Here is a 24813-nt window from a genome sequence, read left to right as displayed (position 1 = left end):
GATCCAACGGTGGAGATTGTGTGTGATAGTTCATATTCGCCCTTTCCTCCACCTATAAATAGGAGTGTTAGTGGTTTCCATTCCTCATGTCTCCTCTATGAATTTGCTCTGAGAATCCGAGAGTCGAGTTTATAATTTGTGTGCACTGGTTGAAGAGTCTTTTAAGGTAACCATGTCTTCCTTCTCCGTTACCACTTTATTTTCATCAGTGTCAGGGGGTCCCAATAGGGAAAGGCCATTGGCCCGTAGATATCAATTCTAGTGATATCGAGAGCACCGAGAAGTTCTCTCAGGTTATCAGTCCTGTGAATAGGAGCGACCTAGAGCCTGTAGTGTCGTCTTCCTCTTCCTGGAGTGCATACGACGGAGAGGAAACCCGAGAGGCTGATTACTTGTGGGTAGACAATAAGGTCCGACAGGTTTTTTCCAAATATACGGAAGCATCTATGCTTCAAACCTTTGCGGATAGTGTATATATTATTTTAGAGGGTTTTCCGAATTGTGCCTTAGCTTTATGTAGATGTAGAGAGTACGAGACCGTGTGTCTGGGTAGGGGAGAGAAGCTAAAGATTTTTTATTTTTTTTTATTCTTGTTTGATCTCGGACATTCATGTCCGTTTTCCTTTTGATTTTCTTACCATGGAGGTGTTGCGTATCTTAAACGTGGCTCCTACTCAGTTGCACCTGAATAGTTGGGTTACGTTCCAGGCCTTTCGGTTTCTATGTGAGGTGCTATGTCTTAAGCCCACCCCTAAGTCTTTCTTACTTTTTTTCGATACGAGACTGGGAGACCGGATTAGCTAGGTATATTTAATCAGTCAATCGAAGAATAACCTCCTTGCTCCAGGGGAGTTTCTTCAAAGTTGTGATTGAGGAGGAAGGCTGACAGTTTTTCTTCAAGGGAAAGACTCCTAGGTTCCCCTTATATTGGACAAAGGATCCGACACGTTTCCATACGTGGCCAAGATCCCTGATGACCAAGGACGACCTGGAGGTATTGTCAGTCTTGGACGGGTTTCCCTACAAGATCCCAACCCGTCCTATTGTCTGTGCCTATATGTTCCCTCAACGAACGTTGATGTTGATGGTATGCTATGTTAGAATTGAAGGCCTTAAACAAGAAAGGAGTGAATTATTTTCAAACGTTTTTCGAAAGTTTGAAGGTATGAAGAAAGTCAAAGAAGAATCACAGCCAAAGGAATCAAAGAACACAAGATAGAAAACAGTTTTAGTTGAGTTCCAGAAATTCAACTGGTTTTTTCTGCGATTCAACCGGTTGTTTTTATCAGCATAGTGTAAAAACAACTAAAAACAGATATATAAGATTTAAGGGAGAGAAAGAATCACACAAGCAATTTTATACTGGTTCACTCTTATACCAAGAGTTACATCCAGTTCCCTGAAACCTCTGGGTATCCACTAAGTAATAAAAAACCAGATTACAAACACACAACCACCAAAGAAGTGATCTTGATCCCCTCAAGAACACACACTTCCTTTGGCACACCACAGATCAGAACACCCTCTGACTTTGTGAACACCAGTACTTACAGAATTACAAATCAAGAAGAAAATAGGATTGATCACACCTGGTACAAATCAAATCAAAGCACACAACAAGTCCTACTTCACTCTTAGAGAAATATCCAAAGCCTTAAGCAATCTTGGAGAAAACTTGATTTCAAAAACTGATCTTGTAACCTTAATGCTAGGAGCGTATAACAGAACAATTATACTCTAATTAGCAGTTGAAAACATTTATTGTAAAAGCCAAATCAATTTCAAATCATTTAAAGAAGATTTAACAAACTTAACATAATTATGTTAATACAGTTAAAAAAGAGTCGGTTGTTTTGTCAAAATAACTGATTGAATTGGTTTGACAACAAAGTCAACTAAATTCAAATCTGTCAAAATCAGTTTCAAAAACCTTAAGTATGAAACAACCGATTGAAACGATAAACAATTGGTTGTTTTTTTGCTTCTTCATAAAACACTCTTTTAAAAAAGATTTGAATGAAACCAACTTTGGATTCAAACTAAGAGTGAATTAACAAATTCAAACTACCCCAGAACACACCCAACTAAGCTAAAAACAACCTTCAAACAATCCATGGAGATTTGGAGATATCAAAGCTCTTATTCAACATGTTATTATACTCATCTCGGCTTATTTGTATCCTATCGTTGACTTAATCCTCTTGTCGTGTGCAGAGATAATGGTGAGCATGACACCGACAAGCATCAACAAAGATTACTTCTGGGAGCTTCATCTGAAGAGGCAAGCTCAAATGGCCAAGAGGGCTGAGCTAGGTGTCGGATCCTCCACGTCAGTTGTAGAAGCGATCGTACTAATAATAGTGGTGGCGACACCAGAAGGTAATCGTCCTCCAATCAATTCGAAGAATATGAAAGAAGGCCATGGAAAGGATCATGGTCGTTCCTCTCGGCGTCACAGAGAGTGCTCTTCTTTGGGCAAGTCTCCAAAGAGAGGCCGTGTGGCCGGGGGTCGAGTTCAACTGACCCTGATTTCTTGGGTCACGACTTGCAAGTGGATAAGAAGGTCACAACCCTACAAGCAAGATGCCTACCTCTTGGCTCGTCCTTTCCAAGTCCATGATGCCTTTATGGAGTTGTGTTTGTGTACTCTTGTTCTCGGCAAACGAATGGCTTTGGACTTGATGAAGCAAGATAAAAATGTGGTCGAGTTGGACAACCTATGTGTGTAGCTAGAGGATTCGGCTGCTAACCTCAAGTCGACCTTAAATGAAAACAACAATCTCCTGGCTAAGAACCAACACCTTGAGGCTGAGGTAAATCATTGGAAAAACCTATGTGTTGAGGCCGAGAGGTCGATGAAAGAGGTGGCTGTAAAGGTGGACGAGAAGATCCGAGGGCTTAAGGAGAGCCTTTTTATGACCCTCTCAAATTACTGATTCGAGGAGAAGGTAGAAAAGTTGTTGAAGGACTTGGAGGTTGTCGAAAACAATGTTTTGGATCAACATGAGCTCGACTTTCAAAAGGCTCTTCAGCAAGCGAATTTTCTCTACAGTATTCCCTTGGATGAGGGAAAGTTTGATTTCGACAAAGACTTCTACTAGGGTCAACTTGTACCAATTGATCAGATTCTGAGTGGCTGAGAAGTCGCCTCGGCTCCGCCGAAAACTCCTAATGCCGAGAGGATAGACTTAGACTATTAGGTCTTTTCTTTTCTTTCTTTTGGATTGGGCACACATATTTAGTTTCTTGTATACGTGTCCCCTTTTGTGTAAATTGACGGCCTGTCGGCCTTTTAATGAATTTAACTTACCTTTTCGTAAAATTGTTTCTTTCTTGCTTTTCTTGCTTTTCAGTTTCTTTGCTTATTCAGCTCTTTAACACGCTATAGGCATGGATTCACTTAAGTGAATTCTACCTTGGCCGAGAGGTTTCCTTAATGCTCTCTCGTGAGTGATTCACTTAAGTGAATTCTTCCTTGGCCGAGAGATTACCTTAACACGCTCTCGGTAGGGATTCACTTAAGTGAATTCTACTTTGGCCGAGAGGTTACTTAATGTGCTCTCGGCGAGGATTCACTTAAGTAAATTCTACCTTGGCCGAGAGGTTTCCTTAACGCATTCTCGGCAGGGATTCACTTAAGCGAATTCTTCCTTAGCCAAAAAGTTTCCTTGATGCTCTCTCGTCAGGGATTCACTTAAGAGATTTCTTCCTTGGTCGAGAGATTTCCTTAACGTGCTCTTAACCTTTCGGGCCCATGTCTTTAGCCAACAACAACCCAACTATGAGAGCTTCATACTCAACTTGGTTGTTTGACGCTTTGAACCCGAAACGTAAAGACTGTTCTATCCGGAGTATTCCCGACCCTTTGAGAATAACTTTTGCTCCTCCTCCACCTTTGTTGGAAGATCCATCGACATACAAAATCAATGGTGGTTCTGGCTCTAAGTTGTCTTGAAGCTCTGAGGTGAAGTCAACCAAGAGTTGCGACTTGATGGGCCCTCTCGGCTCATATGTAGTTCCAAACTCTGACAACTCTAACGATCAACCAATTATTCTTCCTACCAGCTCGGGTTTCTCCAATACTTTAGTAATGGGGCAGTTGGTTCGTACAACAATTTCATGGCTTTGAAAATATGGTCGAAGTGTCCTGGACGCGTGAACAAAGGCCAAGGCTATCTTCTCAATCATCTGATACCTGGTTTCAGTGTCTAGTAATACTCGACTTACAAAATAAATTTGGATAAGAATGAAAGTAAATGCAGAATTACAGATAAAGCAATCAGATCAACCAAGAAACATAATGTATTTAAACTGATTCCAAAAAAAAACAATCGGTTTTTTCTGCGAATCAATCGATTGTTCTTACCAACACTTCAACAAAAACAGATTTAAAAGCAGAGAGGGAGAGAGAGATTTACACACAATGTTTTTATACTGTATCACTCATAACCTAAGCTACATCCAGTCCCAAAACAACCTCTGGATAATCCACTGTGTAATCAACAACAAATTACAAAAACAAACACATCAAAGAGCCTATCTTGATACCATCAAGACTACACACCTTCTTTGATACACCACCACCACACATAGTCAGAACACCCTTTGACTTAAAATACAAAACACTTTACAGTATTCAAACGTAAACAGAAATACAAGAATGAATAGAACATGTTACACCTGATACATGAAGAAAAACACACCTCCTATTTCACTCTTTTGACCAAGGGAAAGCATATATCAATCTTGCAATCTTTTTGAAAAATTCTGAAGCTATTTTTTGTAATCTGATGATGTGCAAAATAGAGATTCAAAACCTACTTATAAATCCACAAAAATAGTCGTTTGTTTCAGTTAAACAAAGCCCAAAACAGATGCATATCAAGCCAAAACAGTTTTGACAATTAAAACAAAATCTGATATGTTTTAAAAAAAACAATCGATTGAAACCTCGATTCAATCGATTGGTTTGGCTTTGACTTGTAAAGTCAACCAATTTTAGCTTTTCAAAAACCTTTTCAAAACTCCAAGTGTAAAACAACCGATTGAAACGTAAAAACAACAGGTTATTTTTCACTTACTTTGAAAAACAGTTTTCTTTAAAAGATCTTGATTGTTTTAGCTTTGGATTATACTAAGAGTGATTTAACAAATTTTTAATACACAGAACAAAAGCCCCATAAGCAACAACCTAGCTTTAAACATCCTTCTTGGATTTAGAATCATCAAAGCTTCATCTTAACCACTTGGATTGGTTTGCTCAATACGGGTGGATGGGATAGCGTTTGCTTAACAACTTTGAACGCTTCCTTGCATGTTTCATTCCATAAAAACTTTTCAACTTTCTTTATAAGCTTTAGGATTGACTTTATTTTATCTGCTAACCTTGGCATAAACCTAGATAACGATGTCAACCTCCCTAGAAGCCGTTGAACCTCCTTCGGGTTATTCGGACTTCTCATGGTCTATAAGGCTTGACATTTTTCTAGCTTGGTCTCGATTCCTCGGCGTGTCAGCATGAAGCCTAAGAACTTGTCACCCTCTACTCCGAATACACATTTGTCAGGATTCAGTCGCATGTCATACCACCTTAGCTGTTTGAAGATCTCGGCCAGGTCAGCTGTATGTTGTTCGGCGTTGTCGGATTTCACAATTATGTCATCGACGTACACTTCCACCATCTTCCCAATTTGTTCCCAGAACATCCACTTCATCAATCTTTGATACGTGGCACCTGCATTATTCAAAATCGAATGACATAAACTCATAACAAAAGTTATCCCTTTCGGTCAGGAAAGTTGTCTTCTCCCGGTCTGTCGGATTCATGTGTATTTGATTGTACCCAGAATATGCGTTGAGAAAGCTTAATATTTTGTGACCGACAACTCCATCCACTAGTCGGTCAATACTAGGGAGTGGGTATGCATCTTTAGGGTAGGCCTTATTAAGATTAGTGTATTTGGTACACATTCGTCACTTCCTAAAGTTCTTCTAGACTAAAACTATATTTGTCAATCAAGTGGTGTAATGTATCTCTCGGATAAAACCAACATCTAGGAGCTTGTGTATTTCTTACTCTACAATCACCCTCTTCTCTTCTCTCATTCTCCTCTTCTCTTGGGCTATCAGCTTCACCTCTTTGCAGACTGATAATTTGTGAGAGATAATTCTAGGATTGATGCCCAGCATATCGGTTGCCATCCAGGCAAACACATCAACATTCCTAGCCAATATGGCGGTGATCATACCCTTCTCCTTCTCCTTCAAGGTCAAACCAATACGAGTGTCTTTCCCTGGTTGACCCATCTGCCACGAGAATGTCTCTTTTCTCGGCTCTACGCGAGGTTCATCATTCGGCCTAGGGTTCAGGTCGTTCATGACAGTCACCTGATGAACTTCCAGCCTTCAATTTAGTGTTGGGGGAGGAATTCTCAGACTTGCAGCGTAACATTCTCTCGCCAAACTCTAGTCTAAATTAAGGGCCATGACCTTTCGACTCCTACTTCTGTTGTCTACATGGAATTTCATGGCAAGGTGAGGAGTCGAGATTATGACTCCTAGATTGTTGAGGAATGGTCTTCCAATAAGGACGTTGTAAGATGTTTCTGTGTCTACCAGCAGGTATCTGATCCTAATTCTTTTACAACATTCATTGCCCTCGCCAAACTTAATGTCAAGATCAATTTACCCTCGAGTGTCAACTCTTTCCCCCCGCGAATCTGACTATTTGCTCGTTAAACGACTCCACGACATCTTGGGACAAACCCAATTTCTTAAACGTCTTCCAATAAAGAATGTCAATAGAGCTTCATTGATTTATTAACATTTTCATGACCACAAAATTGGCCACCTCGACGGTCACCACCATCGGATCATCGTGCCTCGGATCTATAGTCCTGAAGTCGACATCCGTGAAGAGGATATGCGGCATACTTCTTCTTTCTCTCATGTGAATGGAGTATACCGAGCTGATAGCTCGGAGGTGTCTCTTCCAAGATAAAGAAGTCGTCCCTCCTCCAGTTAAGCCACCTGTGATGGTGTTTATAACCCCACGTATAGGCGCGACATCTCAATGATTTTGTCCATCTCTTCGCTCCCGACTATCCCTTCTTCCTCCCTCATCACGATGGTCTCGCGTTCTCCCCTCGTCGACTCTCGGCCTCCTGTCCTCTCGACTACTCAAAACAAAACGACGGAGATGGCCAACTTGCACCAATTCCTTGATTTTGTCCTTAAGGCCCAACAATTCTTTGTTGTGTGGCCAAAGTTACAGTGATAATGAAAGTGCTTTGTGTAATCCGCATTCAGTAGAGTGGTCATTCTCTTTGGTTCCGTCATGAGGTCGACATTAAGGGCTTCTTCCAGGATTCTCGATCTGTCAGCAGTCAAAAGAGTATAGCAAGTAAAACGCGGGGGCTTAGAATAGTCTCTCGACTTTCGGGGGATGACATAGTTATGTTTTTGTCCCCCCTCTTCTTGAATTCTTTCGGTGCTCGAGCCTTGTCACAAAATTCTTTTAATTCCTCAAACTACATGAACTTGGTGGCCCTATGCCGTAACTTGTCCAAACTTACCGCAGGCTGCGTGCACAAGCTATCGGAGAAGGGACCTGGCTTGAGTGCAGTCACCATGTGATGCATGGCTACCTCAGGACTTAGGTTTCGTATGTTCAACACCACTTTACCAAATTTGTCCATGAAAGTCCTTAAGGACTCCGTCTTCTCCTGCCGAATGTTTACCAAAGGGATGGATGTGAGGTGGTGTGGTCAACTTGTAGTTAATTAGGCTTCAAACCTTGTCGTCAGTGTGTCAAAAAAATCAATGGAGCGTGCAGGTAAGCGAGTAAACCAACTTAAAGATACTCCCTTAAGAGAGGTGGGAAATACTCGGCATAACAACGTATCTTCCGTAGTGTACAAACTGACTTGTGTTAGATATGCGTCCACGTGTTCATCCGGGTCGGTAGTTCCATCATACTTGTCAAGCGTGACATTGTTCCAGGTACTCAACAAAGGCACCTCCATGATAGCTTCCACAAAAGGACTCCACCAGGGTGTCGTGCCCAAAATGTTTATTGATGTCGGGCGAGTATTATCCTGATAAGAACTCTCGACCTCTTGAGTTCTCGGATGTGTGTTTTTGGGTGGAGGAAGCTCCCCCTCTATAGTCTCTAGGACTGTTGGTTCCCCATTAAATTTATGCTTCATCCGAGCATTTTCCCTCCTCAACACCTCTATCTTTTCCTCACTCTTCCTCTTCATTCCTTGGATATCTTCCTCATTTTTCTTCTTCAGCATCTCCATCTCCTTCCTCATTTGCAAAATCAATGTCATTGGGTCAAGTTGGCTAGTCTCTCTTACTTGTGCATTTTTATCATTGTCTGCATGTTCCTTGTTGTTACCATGTGGACACTCCAAAGGGTTTCTTCCTGGCCCCATGGTGGGCGCCAAAATGTTTTTACAAGCTCAGGATCATATTAGAGTGACTCTATCTTTCTTCGTCTTCCAGTCTTCTCGGCCTTCAGGTGTGGTGATCTCTGGTTGTTCTTCCTCTCTCCAAGCAGAATGGGGGGGGGGGGGGGAGGGGTACTTGCGAAGACACTCTGACGATCAACTGAGTTTGAGTACAATATGCAGGTGAGTTGGAAGTGAAAAATTACCTTTCGTGCTGGGCTCCCCTATAATATTTATACTTTTTGGATAAGTCTCGGTTGTTGTGGGCTTGCATGTGGGTCCAAAAGAGGGCCCAACTACGTCTTAATCATGGTTTACCATTAAGTATGGCTTAATTACAATTAATTGTAGGTTTATGGGTTGCGTTTGGATTAGGGGAGTTATTCGACCTTCTCGACTATTCGGCCATGCCGGTCTTCTCGATAATCTGGTAATACATTTTTCTCCAGGCTTGAGTAGAGCGATTTGAGTATTAACGTAGAGTTTCTAAAAGAAAAATTGTCTTATCTTTAGCCTAGATACTGATCCCGGGTCACGGGTCTAATTTTATGTGACAACACATTCCAACCTTTCCCAACTTGGACAACCATTAAGCTCTGATTTTTTATTAGCATAGAAAACGAAAAATAATGTATGAATGACAGATATCTAACAAAGCTAAACAAATTAGACTTGTAAAGAAGGTGGTTAGGAGCACATAGATAAAATATGACTCAATAATTATTAGGCAACATTTCACAGCGGGACTGAATCTATAAGATCCCTTTCCTCCTAGTATTTGTTGACTACCTAATTGTTCTCAAACATTGGATAAGGCACAAAAAACAATCTGAAAAGGAGAAGGTGAAGTTAGACAATTTATATTTCATCCATGTTCAAGCTTTCAACTGAGTCATACGGAATAACTCTTCAACATCTACCCTCCCTTCTTTAAAAACTACCATATTCATATGATCACATATACTCCAAATAGTTGTAATCCACAATCCTTTCCTCATCAAATTCTGATTTTGATTTATTTGGAATAGATGAAACTGTTGAAAGTGACTCATATGCATGTTATGTTGGACAAAATGAATGCGTTGTCGTGTTCCAAATTCTAGATTTTATATGGCACGACCCGTGACCCGGGATCAATATCTAGGCTAAAGATAAGACGATTTTTCTTTTACAGGCTCTATGTTAACACTTAAATCGCTCCACTCGAGCTTGGGAGACGAATGTACTACCAGATTGCCGAGAAGACCTACATGGTCGAATAGCCGAGAAGATCGAATAACTTCCCTAATCCGAATGCAACCCATAAACCTACAATTAATTGTAATTAAGTCATACTTAATGGTAAACCATGATTAAGACGTAGTTGAACCCTCTTTTTGATCCACATGCAAGCCCACAACAGTTGAGGCCCATCCAAAAAGTATAAATATTATAGGGGACTCCAACATCAAAGGTAATTTTTCACTCCCAACTCACCTACATATTATACTCGGACTGACTTGATTGTCGGAGTGCCTTCGCAGGTTACCCCCCTCCATTCAGCTTGGAGAAAGGAAGAACCAACCGGAGATTACCATACCTGAAGGTCGAAAAGACAGAAGACGAAGACAAACAAAGTCACTCTGATAGGATCCGACCTTCTTGTAAGAACTGATAATAATGTAAAATTGATGGAGCAAAATCATCATGAAGATCACAAACAATCACAAATAGTTGAATATTAGGCTCGTGAAAGTGAAGAAAGCAGTTTTTTCTAGGCTAATTAACAAATTATTGAGTTTGGTTATTGAAAATTGTTAGATGCAATCTTGCTAGTAGAGAATTCTGCAGTCTTTTGTTTAAGAGAACTATTCTTATTTTTTTCAAAGATCAAGGCAGAAATTATGTAAATTGAGGGAATTTTTGTGTTCTAATTACTTCCAATAAATCAGTATTAACCACATTCTTTATTGTATATGGATTGAAATAAAACTACTCCAAAGAGGTTTTTTAAGCGGCTACATGTTTTGTCTTTTCTTTATTCTAGGGTTCTTAATGAAGGAGCTTTGTTCTATTTAAATAGATATAATATGGTTGTTCTAAGGGGTCCCACAATTTTGTAATTTGTAACTTTCAAACACTTGGCATACTTTTTATATCTATCTGTGTCAGCTATAAAATGATGAAACAATTTTTTATGTTTCATTTTGATGTATATTTCTGATGTTGTCACTTTGATGTATCTGTTTTATGATACCATTCCATTCTAATTTATCCATTTCAACAATATTGCTGAATGCGTCTTCTGAAGGCAGTAACCTTTTTCTTCGAATAATATTGTAGTTATCAAAATCTCTAACATATAATTTTAAACAAGCTGCACTATATATTATGATTTCTTTTTAAAATATATTTATTTTTAAAAATTATTCAAATAAACTCGTCTTCACTTTAAGTTTAAAACTAAACCCATTTAATTTAGTTTTCAAATATTCAAATTCCTATAATCATATATATATATATATATATTTCATTTTTCAAAACAAATTGAAAAAAACCAAACCGTTACCAGAAACCCAATTCCAAAAAGGTGTATACACTTAAAATAAAAATAGATTTATTTAAATTAATTATTTAAAATTCCTTTTTTTTATTTTTAGTTCATAATATATATATATAATATTTTAATATTAGATAATTTTATTCTAGAAAACTGGCGATACAATATGATTTAGATATACTACAATATTTTTGCAAAATATTTTAGTTTCTTAAAATCTTTACTTTTAAAGTAATAATGTTTTCTTAGAAAATAATTTTTTATTTTATTTTTATACTCTTCATTACAAATATATTGCATTTTTTACATAAAATAGTTGAGTTTTTTTATTTTATTTTCAATATTCTTTTACTTCAATAATTTACTACTGTTATTTTGAATATTATAAAGGATTACATTTTCAATCAAATAGATTTCCTATCTATTGATTTGATCATAACTAATTCAAAAATTACAGAAACGATATTAATCTCATAGTAGAGTAATTAACCTTACAAACAATATACAAAGAATTGAGACACACCAACACATAAAATTTGTATATTTTTTCTTGTTTTTGTTCTTTTTAGACTATACACACATATATATATAGGGTCTCACACCTGACTGTACACTAATTCAAATGTTCAACTGCGAATTTGAGGAAAAACAAGAAGCTTCAGCTTTATGCAGCATACATGTCAGAACTATTAATTATCACTAATTTCCAAACCAAATTTAACATAAATCTATCCTAGGCAAAAAGACACAACAGATTACTGTTCATAGTTAATGCCAATTCATTATGTTAATGAAAATTTGCAGGTGCAACTTCTCGAGGTGTAGCCAAATCAATATTTAACTAATGCAGTTTGGTCTGTGTTAAAGCAGGAACATCCGAACGTGGAGTTTATCAGCATTTGTTTGGTGACACTATACTGCGCCTACCTTGGAAAATGAGAGAGATGGAGTAATTGGTGCATAGAAAGGAGAAATGCACACCTTCAATGCTTTTGTTCTCACTCCATAATAATATATGCTGCTGTCTTTCACACTCAATCCAACATGCAAAATGCAACCACAGTGAAGTTCTTCTAAAATTTAATTAAAAGTTTACTACATTCATATGAGTTAATGATTGACTAAAAATGATTTATGCTGTTAATACATATGCTATATCTTTCATCTTTACCCCACATGCCATTTACATTTAGGTAAATGAATGAGATTATAAAGTGATGATAAGACATTTATGGGGAAGAAAAGATAATAGTGAGTGAAAAAGTAAAGTTCAAACCTATAATAATGATTTGGCACATGATAATTATCTGTAAGGTCACGGAACCTGAAATTGAAAAGAATAGACAGTTGCAATACAGATGCAAATGAATTGCTCACTTTAACCTAAATTTTGCTTTCCCAACCCCCAAAGAAAAGAACTCAGAAAAGTACTGTTGAGAGAAAGAGATCGAAGAGAAACTCGTACCAAAATAACCTGAAAGGAAGTGACATAGAGCTTTGTGTAGAAAGTAATTACATAAATTCATATATAGATATGTAGTGATCATTTTAAAGACTAAGCTAAACAAATTACTGCATGTATGTAACTGTTCATATGCAACTGTTCAGATGTTTTTGCTGAATCTTGTGCAGTTGTGGCAGAGAGTGGATACTTACAAAGAGCTAGAAGACGATATGTAACATCAGCTACAGTGTAATGGCCTCACCTTTTTTGTGCTAAGCATATATAGATTAAGCTTAGACATGGCCATCTGAGAGATGAATACAAATGGAGGCAACAGAAAGAAGGAGCTCCCTTCAGTCCAAGCTCAGAGAAAGAGGGTCACACAATATGTATGCATCACTTCATTCACACAATCATATTATAGCAAAAAGAGCATCACCCTAACTGAATACTATTGTGTGAATGAGTTAGTGGTTAATTTTGCAACCCAATCTTTTGTATCCATGAATGGGCTGAGGGAAGCTCCTTCACTCTCTTTCCTTCCCAATGTGACTAAAGCTGTAGTCGAACTCTGCACATGTACATCCTTTTCCCTTCTTCCTGACACAAGATGGAGAAAGTGTAGTTTAAAATTCCAATAATTTTCTTTGGTGTTGAAAGATTTGAGGATCAATTAGAGCTTCAAGAAAGGAACATATTATTAATCCAGATTTCGCACATAAAATTTATGTAAATAAGATGAAAGTGGGGAAGAGGGGTATGAATACAACACCAAATCAAACGTTATGTATGTAAAACTTTGGAGGAGTTTCTTATTGCATGTTTTCTGACTTGTCAAATAAATCAGTGAATTCAAAGGAGACAAAGAAAACTGGGTTCCAAAGTTGGAATTATTTATATATATTTCCTCCTGATCTGAAATCAAATTCGAACTATATTGCAAATCAAACTACCTTCTATGATTATATGAAAATAAAGAGAAAACATTGAAACGACACTTGTTGGCCCAAACTTCCACAAAGTGTGGGTTTCAAATAAAAGAAGACTTTAAAACAAGAAACATTAAAGAGGACGTACTTGAAGGGGGAAGAAGAAAGCAAAGGTACCATAGCAGCAAAAACCAGATTCTTTTATATATATATATATATATACATATATATGTGTATGTCCATGCAAGTTTATTATATGCTCAGAAAGTGATATATTTTCACAATAATTGGTGCCGATCAAACTAATTAGGCCATGCTACAAAAGTCGGTGACCAGATCACAATTGAAGAAAACCCTACTTTTGAGGGTGAAGATCAGATGAAGAAAAAGTAGAAAACAAGCAAACCCAACATCATAAAATTGCGATAAAAAGGAGAGAAAAATATAAAAGGAGAGGAAAACTCTCAGCTTTCCTTGTTAAGTTTTGGATGACAGATGAAAATGAACTTGAAGTTGAGTAATCTACTACAGCTAGAAAGGCCAACCTTAGAGCTAAAACTGAAAAGCATGGCTACCAGAAACCCTAATTCTGGCATGTTTTTATCGATTCCTGCGCTGAAGAGATGCAAGAGTAGCAAGCAGAGTTATAAAGAAAGGAAAACCGTAAAGACGAAAAAGGACTAGCAGGTTGTAATGAGAGTGACCATGGAAAAAATAAAGACTGTGAGAGATTAATTAATTGTTTGTTAGTGTTTATGGCTTTGAAGAGAGAGAAATTCATAGACATGATGGGTCATTGTCCCCATGAGAGTCACAGACAGGAAAGTGAATCCAAGAAATATTCTAGTCGAAGAAAGGTGCAAAGGAAAATGGGGTGAGACAGATGAAGGTGTATCATATGGTCACTGCAAATTTTCTTTTCTGCCAAATTTCCACACTCTTCTCCCTTTACTGAGTTGGATCACACACTGATTCAGATTTACATTTTACTATTTCCATCAACACATTGAAACAGTAAAAGTTTTTATGTAGTTTATGAATGTACAGTGATTTTGTTGATGTTGTTATAACCATCTTAAAAGCCACCTATGTCATTGTTTTTTATAGGCTATGTCTATAGAAATTAAACTAAGTTTAATTCATCTTCAATTTAGTCTATAATTTGTTAATGGAAGATTATTTTGCATTTCATCTTCTAAACAGGCTCAATAATGGGTGTGAAATTGTAATTAAAATCCGACAAGTTAACGTCATTATCGGAACCACTGTTCATTCGTGAACTACTCTCTCAACAACCTATTGAAACCCTTGTCAATATTTTAATGTTGAAATTAGTGTGTGGACAAACCTTTGTTTGCTTAGTTTTCAACACTTATCTGTTTTAAAATGTCTTCTTCCAAACAACGACAATAATTGAGGATTCACATGGTGGGAATGAGTAATTTTATCCATATACCTTTATGACACGCTTTCTCATTACTATTTCTGCATTTTATTTATTAACTTTGCTAAGTCTATCTTATGAGAATGAAACTATTTCATATTTTGTATAAGAAAATGAAATAAATATGGAACGTTTTTTAAACAATCAAAACAAAATACGTATAAAAGATAATTCATTCGACTTTTTATTTATTTTACTATTAACAAAGAAACATGTTGAGATGAGGAATACTTATTTAGTGTGACTGACGTATTATTTGATGAGTTATTACTCATTGTTGTATTTATTTCAGTTACTCATTTCTAGGGTGATAGAGTCTTATGTAATATATAGGGTCTGCTAAACATTAAATGCGTATTGAAACAAACAAGAATAATAAATTAAATATAGTATTAAATGCTTTCCAAACACATTATTGGTAATCACTTTATTATATCCAAATGTTAAAATCACCCATTATACTACACGCAAACGTGATTTCTATTAGGAAAATAGAAGTGAAGACTTGAGGGGAAGACTCAGACTTATATAAAAAGATATTAGAATCTCAATATGGATCTTGAAGAACACTAGATGTTACAAATGATTCAAGTCATAACTCATGGTTTTTGTATGTCTTGATCTTAGGTGATGCTGATTTTTGTAAAGGGTGTGACATATTGAAGTGTCTTTTTTAATATTTTTTATTTTTTATTGATAAAAAAAGTCATAATTCATGAAGGTGAAGAGACATTAGAAAGACATGTGGAGGTGGCTTAACAAATGCTTTGATATTAATAGAGGTTGGAAAATAGAAAAAGGGGATAAAATAAATTTTTCAACTGATAGGTGGTTAGGTAAAAATTATTTCAAAGATAGGTATAGGAAAGATGGTAGTGTTGATGAATATGGAACATGACATGTGATTATCATTGGAAATTGTAGGTAGCTTGGAGAAGAGAATGATTTTAATGGGAGAATGAAATGATAGTAGACTCTTCAAGAATTTATAGTATAAAATTAGTATAAAATGAGAAGAGTTAGTTATCTGGTTTGGAAATGGTTTTGCTTGTTATGCTTCTAATTGCTTAAGTGCAAAGGACTAAAATACTTCAACAATTATGACATGGGTTTGGAGTTGAAGGCATGCATCTTATATGTGCCATCAAAGGGCTCTCCTACTCCTGCAAGTTTAGTTTCCCCATTTTGTTGGAAAGGGAATAAATGGTAATAGTAATCTATAAAAATTTGGCAGGCCTTCTGAAATATGTGTATGCTTCCTTGGGTTAGATATTGATGGCTTTATACAATCTACTCAATGAATGTATTCATGCTAAGAATAGAGTCTTTTGTTGTGGAAAGATCAGTTATTTTGGTAAGGATTTGTATATGGTTGATCATCACATAGTTAGAGGGGTTTTAGAGTAGATTTTGGTTTTATTTATACATTTTGGCAGTTTTTTTTTATATGGGTTGAAATAGCGTGACCAACTCATGCCTAAAAAAAAAAAAAATTCAAAAAATAATACAGGAAATTAAATTGCACACTCTTTGAAAAAATAACAAATAGAAAGTAAAATAAAATTATAAATAAGTTCACTTTTAGCTAAAATTTTCATATTTTTTTTCTTACTCAACCCACCACTTCCTTCTTAAAATCTAAAAATGTATCATTTAATCATGTTCAATTTCCTCTTATAAAAAAATAAATATAATATTCATACATAAATTGTTGATTTTGGCTTAATCCCGAATTCCACATCGGTGGGTTCATTGTTTGGGAAGAAGGTTTGAGAGTCATAAATTAATCTCTCCTCCTTCACTGTAATATATCCCAATTTGTAATATCTTCTCCTACAATAATAAAAGCGGGTTGTTTCAGCTGTGTTCGGAGATTAGGCTAAATTGGCCGAACTTCGTTAACAATTTTCTGGTGTGTTTTTTTCTCTTTATCTCTTTTATTATTCCGCTCTATTTATAAGTATTATGTTGCTTTCTATTTTGTTATAGTATTCAATATTATTTGTCGGGTAGCTTTGTTAGTGTTCTGTTTTAGTGGAGAAATTACCCGTTTTTCCCAACAAGTGGTATCAAGAGTTGAAGGTTCGCCCTTGGGTTGTTTGAAATTGTTTGTAATATTGAATACTATATTTTAAGTTTGTAATGACAAATCAAGAAGAAGAAGAAGCGAATGATGTATCCAGAGAGTCGGGCTCCTCATCATCATGGTCGAGGTTCCCGGTGTCCACTTTGAAATTGGCGGTGGAAATATTTAATGGCACTGGACATTTCGGCATGTGGCAAGGAGAGGTCTTGGACTCTCTATTTCAACAGGGTCTTGATATTGCTATTGAAGGAGAAAAACCAGAAGAGGTAGAGAAGAAAGACTGGAGCATCATCAACCGGTTAGCATGCGGAACTATTCGATTCTGCCTGTCTAGAGAGCAGAAGTATGCTGTAAAAAACGAGACTTCTGCACACAAATTGTGGAAGACATTGGAGGACAAGTTTATGAAGAAGAGTGGTCAGAATAAGCTCCTGATGAAGAAAAGCTTGTTCCGATTTGACTACCAACAAGGTACTACTATGAATGCACACATCACTATGTTTAATCAATTAGTAGCAGACCTATTGAATTTAGATGTGAAGTTTGAGGATGAGGATTTGGCTTTGATGTTGTTATCATCTCTTCCTGATGATTTTGAACATTTGGAGACTACGCTCCTTCACGGGAAGGAGAATGTGTCATTAGATGCTGTTTGTTCTGCTTTATACAATCATGAATTGAGAAAGCAGAATAAGATGAAAACCAAATCAACGACATCAGAAGAAGCATTGGTGGCAAGAGATCGTCAGCAAAGCCAGACAAAGGGGAGAAGAGGGAGGTCTAAGTCTAAAGGTCGAGCCGTTGCCAAATATGAGTGTGTTTTCAGGCATGAGAAAGGACACTCGAAGAAAGACTGTCCAAAATTGCAGAAGAAAGGGAAGGCTCTGCAAGATGCAAATGTTGCAGAATGCAAAAGTGATGTGGAATCAGATATCTCTTTAATTTGTCTCGCTTTCAGCATCATCGTATCCAGATGAGTGGATATTGGATTCAGGTTGTACCTATCATATGTGTCCCATTCGGGAATGGTTCTTTGAATTTCAAGAACTTGATGGCGGGGTTGTTTACATGGGTAATGATAATCCATGTAAAACAGCTGGGATAGGTTCAATCAAGTTGCAGAATCATGATGGATCCACCAGAATTTTACAGGATGTACGGTACGTGCCAAAGTTGAAGAAGAATCTCATCTCATTGGGGGCTTTAGAATCTAAAGGCCTAGTTATGACGATGCAAAATGGAATTCTTAAAGCAACTTCAGAAGCACTGGTGATGTTGAAAGGTGCGAGGAAGAACAATTTGTATTACTATCAAGGTAGTACAGTGGTGGGGACAGTAGCGACAACAAATTCTAGCTCTAAGAAGGATGCCGAGGCAACGAAGTTGTGGCATATGAGGTTGGGACATGCTGGAGAGAAATCCTTGCAAATTCTTACCAAGCATGGATTGTTGAAAGGTACGAAGGCTTGCAAACTTGAATTTTGTGAGCATTGTGTTCTGGGAAAACAACAAAGAGTGAAGTTTGGCACTACAATTCACAATATCAAGGGTATTCTGGATTATGTGCATTCAGATGTGTGGGGACCTGCCAAGACTCCGTCAATCGGAGGTAGGCATTATTTTGTCACTTTTGTGGATGATTTTTCTAGGAGAGTTTGGGTGTTTACTATGAAGAATAAAAATGATGTGCTTGAAATTTTCCTTAAGTGGAAAGCTCAAGTTGAAAACCAAACAGGAAGGAAGATTAAGGTTCTCCGAACAGACAATGGAGGAGAATACAAGAGTGATTCGTTCCTGAAGGTATGCCAAGATTGTGGCATAGTTCGACACTTCACGGTTAGAAAAACACCACAGCAGAATGGGGTGTCGGAGCGTATGAACAAGACACTTGTGAAGAAAGTTCGTTGTATGTTGTCTAATGTTGAGTTAGGCAGAGAGTTTTGGGCTGAGGCTGTGACATACGCTCAACATCTCGTCAATCGTTTGCCATCTTCTGCTATAGATGGCAAAACCCCGTTAGAGGTATGGTCTGGAAAACCTGCAACTGATTATGATTCTTTGCATATTTTCGGTTATATTGCATATTATCATGTGATTGAATCAAAGTTGGATCCACGGGCAAAGAAGGCTTTTTTTCATGGGCTTTAGTCCTGGAGTGAAGGGATACCGTTTGTGGTGTCTAGAGGCAAAGAAGACGATTATCAGTAGGGATGTTACCTTTGATGAATCTACCATGTTAAAGAAGGTAAATCCAGAAGGAGCTGATAGTACTCCGTAACAGGTGGAGTGTGCCCGAAAGCAGGTGGAGTTTGAGCAGACAGTGGTGATCCCAACACAAAATACCACAAGTGACTCTCCTATGGCAGAAGAAGAGTCAGATGAGGAAGAGGTTCCTACCCAAGAATCTCAACAGTAATCAACGCCAATTGCAGTTAGAAGACAGAGACAAGATATTCAGAAGCCTGCTCGTTTCATGGATATGGTTGTCTATGCACTTCCAGTTGTTGATGACATTCCATCCACTTACCCAGAAGCCATTCTGAGCTCAGAGAGTGGTAATTGGGCAGGTGCGATGGAAGAGGAGATGCAGTCTTTGAAGAAGAACAAGACGTGGAAGCTGACACAATTACCAAAAGGTAAGAAGGATATTGGGTGCAAATGGGTATTTGCAAAGAAAGAAGGATTTCCTAATAAAGAAGATGTTCGCTACAAGGCAAGGTTGGTTGCTAAAGGCTTTGCTCAGAGGGAGGGAATTGATTATAATGAGGTATTTTCTCCAATTGTTTAACATTCCTCCATTCAAATTTTGTTGGCCTTGGTAGTGTTGAAGCTGGAGGAAGCTTCTTCCCTACCAAGGCTTGATGTGTGTTTGATGAAGAAAATGGCTTGGGTGCTTTGAAGATTGTAATAGGTGTTAGATTCATATGTAATTAGGCTTGTAAGTGTGTATGATTGCCTTTTGCTGTGTAACCTATCCTAGATGCCTAACCAAGTCTAGATCAAGCACATGGTGTGGTTAAATGGTTTTTGAAAAGTCTTTTGAAATGTTTTTAACAGTTTTAAAACAGTACACAAATAAATCTGTTTTATGGAGAAAGAATCTGTTTATTTCTTCTCTGTTAAAAAGGCTTTTCTAAATTTCTGTTAAGGCACCAATGGAAAGCTCAGTTCGTTATTTCAGTTAAGCTGAGCTGGCCTGTGTGTTATTCTTTAATCTGTTTTACTGTGAAAGAACAGGTTTATTCCTTGGTGAGTTGAAAGGTTTTTCACAAGTTAGTTAGGGCTCCAAAGGTACCACTCAGACAGTTATTTCTGTTAAGCTGAGTTGGCAGTTTTTACAAAATAAATCTGTTATGTTCAAAACTGAATCTGTTGTTTTCTTAACTGCTTTTCAACTGTTTTTTGAAAAGAAGTTAGAAACTGTTTTCTATATAAAGAAAAGTCTCTCTCACATGAAAAAGTGCTGAGGAATTACGCTTTTAACAGAGATCAAACAATTTCCATGTGAGAAGAAGGATTAAAAAAAGTTTTTGAAAGGTTTCCAAAGAGATTTTCAAGTGTGCTTGTTCTAGGAAACCTTGAATCTTGGTGAAGGTGCTGGTGCAGTTTCTGCAGCAAATTGAACTACTGGTTTTGAGTTCTTGCATCTTCTTTTCAGGTGTAATCTTTCCTTTATTCTGTTTTGTAAAGGTGTATGTGTTAGTCACTCCTTGATAGGGTTTCTTGGAGTGCAAGGTGTGCTGAAATAGGGTTTTTCAGCATTGTGTGTGGTGTTCTTGTAGTGTTCAAGAACTGCTGGTTTTGTAAGTGATTGGCACTGTTTTTTAGTGAATTCCACCTTGGGGTAAGGTGAGACTGGATGTAGCTCTGTATGAGTGAACCAGTATAAAAACGTGTGTATCTTGCATTCTCATCCCTGCACTCTTTTCTGTTTTTGCTTAATTCTGTCAAGAACTAAATCTGTTCTTTTTAAATTGAATCTGTTAATTCTGGGTTAAGTGAAAACTGTTTTTCCTGTCTTGTTAAAGTTTTCTGATCATAAACAAGGTTGCTGCATATAATGGCTTAAGTGAATTGTGAAAAAACTGACCATTCATTAAAACCTGTGAAAGGATCATTTTTCTTGAAATCTTGTGTTGTGTAATTTTGGTTGATCTCTAAGCATAGCTATATCCTTTATCCTCACAATATTAAGCTGATCTGGTTCTGTTCTGATTCTCTGTTGATCACAATTTTACAGTGAACAATATTCAAATTGTGCCAATACTGCTCTGAAAAATCAATCTGTTTCATGTAAAAACAATCTGTTCTTTTTGCCTCTGGAATACTGAAAAATTGTGTGTTCTTGCGAAAATTTTATAAGCTCAATTCACCCCTCCCCTCTTGAACTTAGACACTAATAGACCCAACAGGTAGCACAGTTGAATTTGGAGCTAGCTCAACTTGATGTAAAGACCGTGTTCCTACACGGTGATTTGAAGGAGGAAATATATATGACTCAACCAGAAGGATACAAGGTTGCTGGTAAAGAAGATTGAGTTTGTAAACTTAGCAAATCGTTGTACGGACTGAAACAATCTCCAAGACAGTGGTACAAACGATTTGATAAGTTCATGAAGGATCAGAAGTACAAGAGAAGCAAATATGATCACTGTGTGTATTTGCACAAAATTCAAGATGGTTTCTACATTTACTTACTCTTATATGTTGATAATATGCTGATTGCAACAAAGAGCCAAGTTGAGATTGACAGGTTAAAGGCTCAGTTGAGTAAAGAGTTCGAGATGAAGGATTTGGGGAAAGCCAAGAAGATTCTCGGCATGGAGATAAACAGGGACAGTGAGAGGGGAAAAATTTGGTTGTCATAGAAGCAGTATTTGCAGAAGGTACTACAACATTTTGGTATACACGAAGATACAAAAACTGTAAGTACCCCACTTGCTCCTCATTTAAAATTGAGTAGCCATTTATCTCCGACGACTGATGAAGAACGAGAATACATGGCGAAAGTCCCATATGCAAATTCAATTGGAAGCTTGATGCATGCAATGGTGTGTACGAGACCAAATATTTCACAGGCTGTGAGTGTTGTTAGCAGGTACATGCATGATCCGGGCAAGGGTCATTGGCAAACTGTGAGATGGATTTTACGGTACCTCCAAAATACCTTAGATGTTGGATTGGAATTTGAGCAAGATGAATCATTTGGTCAATGCATAGTTGGATATTGTGATTCTGATTATGCAGGTGATTTGGATAAGCGACGGTCTACAACTGGCTATTTGTTCACTTTAGCAAAAGCGCTAGTTAGTTGGAAGTCTACCTTGCAGTCTACGGTGGCTTTGTCTAAAACAGAGGCAGAGTATATGGCGATTATAGAGGTTGTGAAAGAAGCAATTTGGCTTCATGAGTTGTCAAAGACTTGGGAGTTGGTCAGAAAAAACTTGAGTTATATTTTGACAGTCAGAGTGTTATTCATTTAGCAAATAATCAAGTCTTTCGTGCACCGACGAAGCACATTGATGTTCGCTATCACTTTGTGCGTGAGATTTTCGAAGAAGAGGAGATTGTTCTCCAGAAGATTCACACTACGGAGAATCCTGCAGATATGCTCACCAAGGTGGTTACAAGGGCCAATTTTGAACATTGTTTAGACTTTGTTAATATCTTGCACATTTGAAGTTAGCGTCTGGAGGCGCAAATTTGAAGCACTGCAAAGTTTGTTTTTGTTATGTTTTGAGAAGATTTGTATTAGGTGAGACTTGAAATTAAACCAAGGTGGAGATTTGTTGATTTTGGCTTAATCCCGAGTCCCACATCGGTGGGTTCATTGTTTGGGAAGAAGGTTTGAAGGTTATATCCCAATTTGTAATATCTTCTCCCATAATAATAAAAGCGGGTTGTTTCAGCTGTGCTCGAAGATTAGGCTAAATTGGTCGAACTCCGTTAACAATTTTCTGGTGTGTTTTTTCCTCTTTATCTCTTTTATTATTCCGCTCTATTTATTAGTATTATGTTGCTTTCTATTTTGTTATAGTATTTAATATTATTTTTCGGGTAGCTCTGTTAGTGTTATGTTTTAGTGAGAAAATTACTTGTTTTCCCAACCCAAGTATATAAAATTAATCATATAAATAATTAACTTAGAAAACAATGAATTAATCATTACCTAAACTATTTATATAATTTAAACTTTCCCCTTTTTAAGTTTTGTTTTTTATATATAGTCAATATGAGATTTTGATCACGTTATTTTTATTTTGAATCGAGTATGGAAATAGAGAGAGCTTGAGAACAAGTGGTACGATAAATCTAATAAATCTCGCCAAGCTAGGTTCTTAATAAGATTTGATATTATAAGAATGAACTTTAAGTTTAACTTAGTCTCACTAAACAATTTTATTAAAATGAAATTTACATTCATATATATATATATATATATATATATTATAACTATATTTCTAGTCGATGGATCTCCAATAACGTTAAAATATGTAATAAATAAGACAAAGTTATCGGAAGACTCTTTCATATAAAATAATTTGATTCATCTTATTAAATTATACAACCCATAAGTTTGTAAAATTGTGAAAACTCCAATAACATAGATAATTGTATCCCTCTTATTGAATTATACAACCCACATGATTGTACAAATGTACTTTATTTATTCATCTTATTGAATTGTATATAAGTGTGGAAACTCCCTTAACATTGATAATTGATAATTGTATTAATCTTATTGAATTATATAACTCACATGTTTGTACAAATGTGAAAACTCCATCAACAAAGAACATGAAATATTTCATAGATTGTGAAATTATTAAAATAAATATCAATAGTGTTTATAGTAATTTAGGACAAAAATGAAAGAAAAGTTAAAGAAAAAATCCTTATTACATAATTCATCTATTCAATGTAAGAAATTATGTAAATTAATTTCTATAAAGTGACTCACATGACTTAGAGTTTGGACTTTGGGCACGAATATGATTTAATAATAATAATATAATTAAAGGTTCCATTAGTTAACATGAGAAATATATATCTGATGAGATACCTAATGAAAACCGACATCTGATGGAGATTGAGAACTAAAGGCTATAGGGTTCTGTCTCTGCAAATAATAGTTGTCTCACTGTTAACCATCACGAAAGTGTGTGACAAGAACGAGATTGTTAAGAGATAGATTGGGACAAAGGTGATAAAGTAACTGCTCAAGGAGGATCACTCATGAATCAAGGTAAGTGTTTATTCCTTCTTGATTGTATTGATGTGTGAGAATCATGATATGATAAGATCTGTATGTAAACATTATTGTATGCGTTCATAATCATGTTTAATCATGTTTTAATTTACATTCAAGTGTTATATAATAGTCTCTCTAACTAGATGTCAACCCAAAATCCTAAACATTTAAGACTCATTTGCATCGATAATTTTAATTCAAGACTTATCAGATCTCGTATTTATTTGATTATTATGAGCCTAGTATATGCATGTATTATAGAAAGTTTTTACACTATCAATAATTATATTTATATAACTTAAAAAGGTTAACAACATGGTTATTTATAATTAAGTGTTAGTATATAATTTTTTTATACTTTCAAAATAAATAAAATTTATTTTTGTTGTTAAATTTACAATAATAACTCAATAAAGATATCACATTTTTTTTATTCAAAAAAGAGAACTTGATTGTGTTTGAGAAGATTAATAAGCTAGCTATTAGTTTATTTGATTAGTTTATAAGTTAATTTGAATAACAAAAGGTATTTAGTAGAGTATTTAAAGTAATTTATTTTAATAGTCTCTAACCTATAAGTATACATGCTACTTTAGCTAGTTTATAGCTCCCAACTTATTTGTTTTCTTCCAAATTTTTAATATATTTCCTTATTATTCTTAATTT

At 36.4% G+C, this 24813-nt stretch overlaps 1 long non-coding RNA gene across 1 annotated transcript; it reads right to left on the bottom strand.

The window, feature by feature from the left end:
• Nucleotides 1-12098: 12098 nt before the first annotated feature.
• LOC137826461 (uncharacterized) lies at nt 12099-14425 on the bottom strand. Its single transcript, XR_011083506.1, has 2 exons — nt 13911-14425; nt 12099-13036 (listed from the first exon to the last, which is right to left on the bottom strand). It is a non-coding gene; the product is annotated as an uncharacterized lncRNA (long non-coding RNA).
• Nucleotides 14426-24813: the final 10388 nt, after the last annotated feature.

This window comes from Phaseolus vulgaris, chromosome 8 (genome assembly GCF_000499845.2).
Source record: "Phaseolus vulgaris cultivar G19833 chromosome 8, P. vulgaris v2.0, whole genome shotgun sequence".
Taxonomy (NCBI): domain Eukaryota; kingdom Viridiplantae; phylum Streptophyta; class Magnoliopsida; order Fabales; family Fabaceae; genus Phaseolus; species Phaseolus vulgaris.
This window is presented reverse-complemented; position numbering and strand designations above follow the sequence as displayed.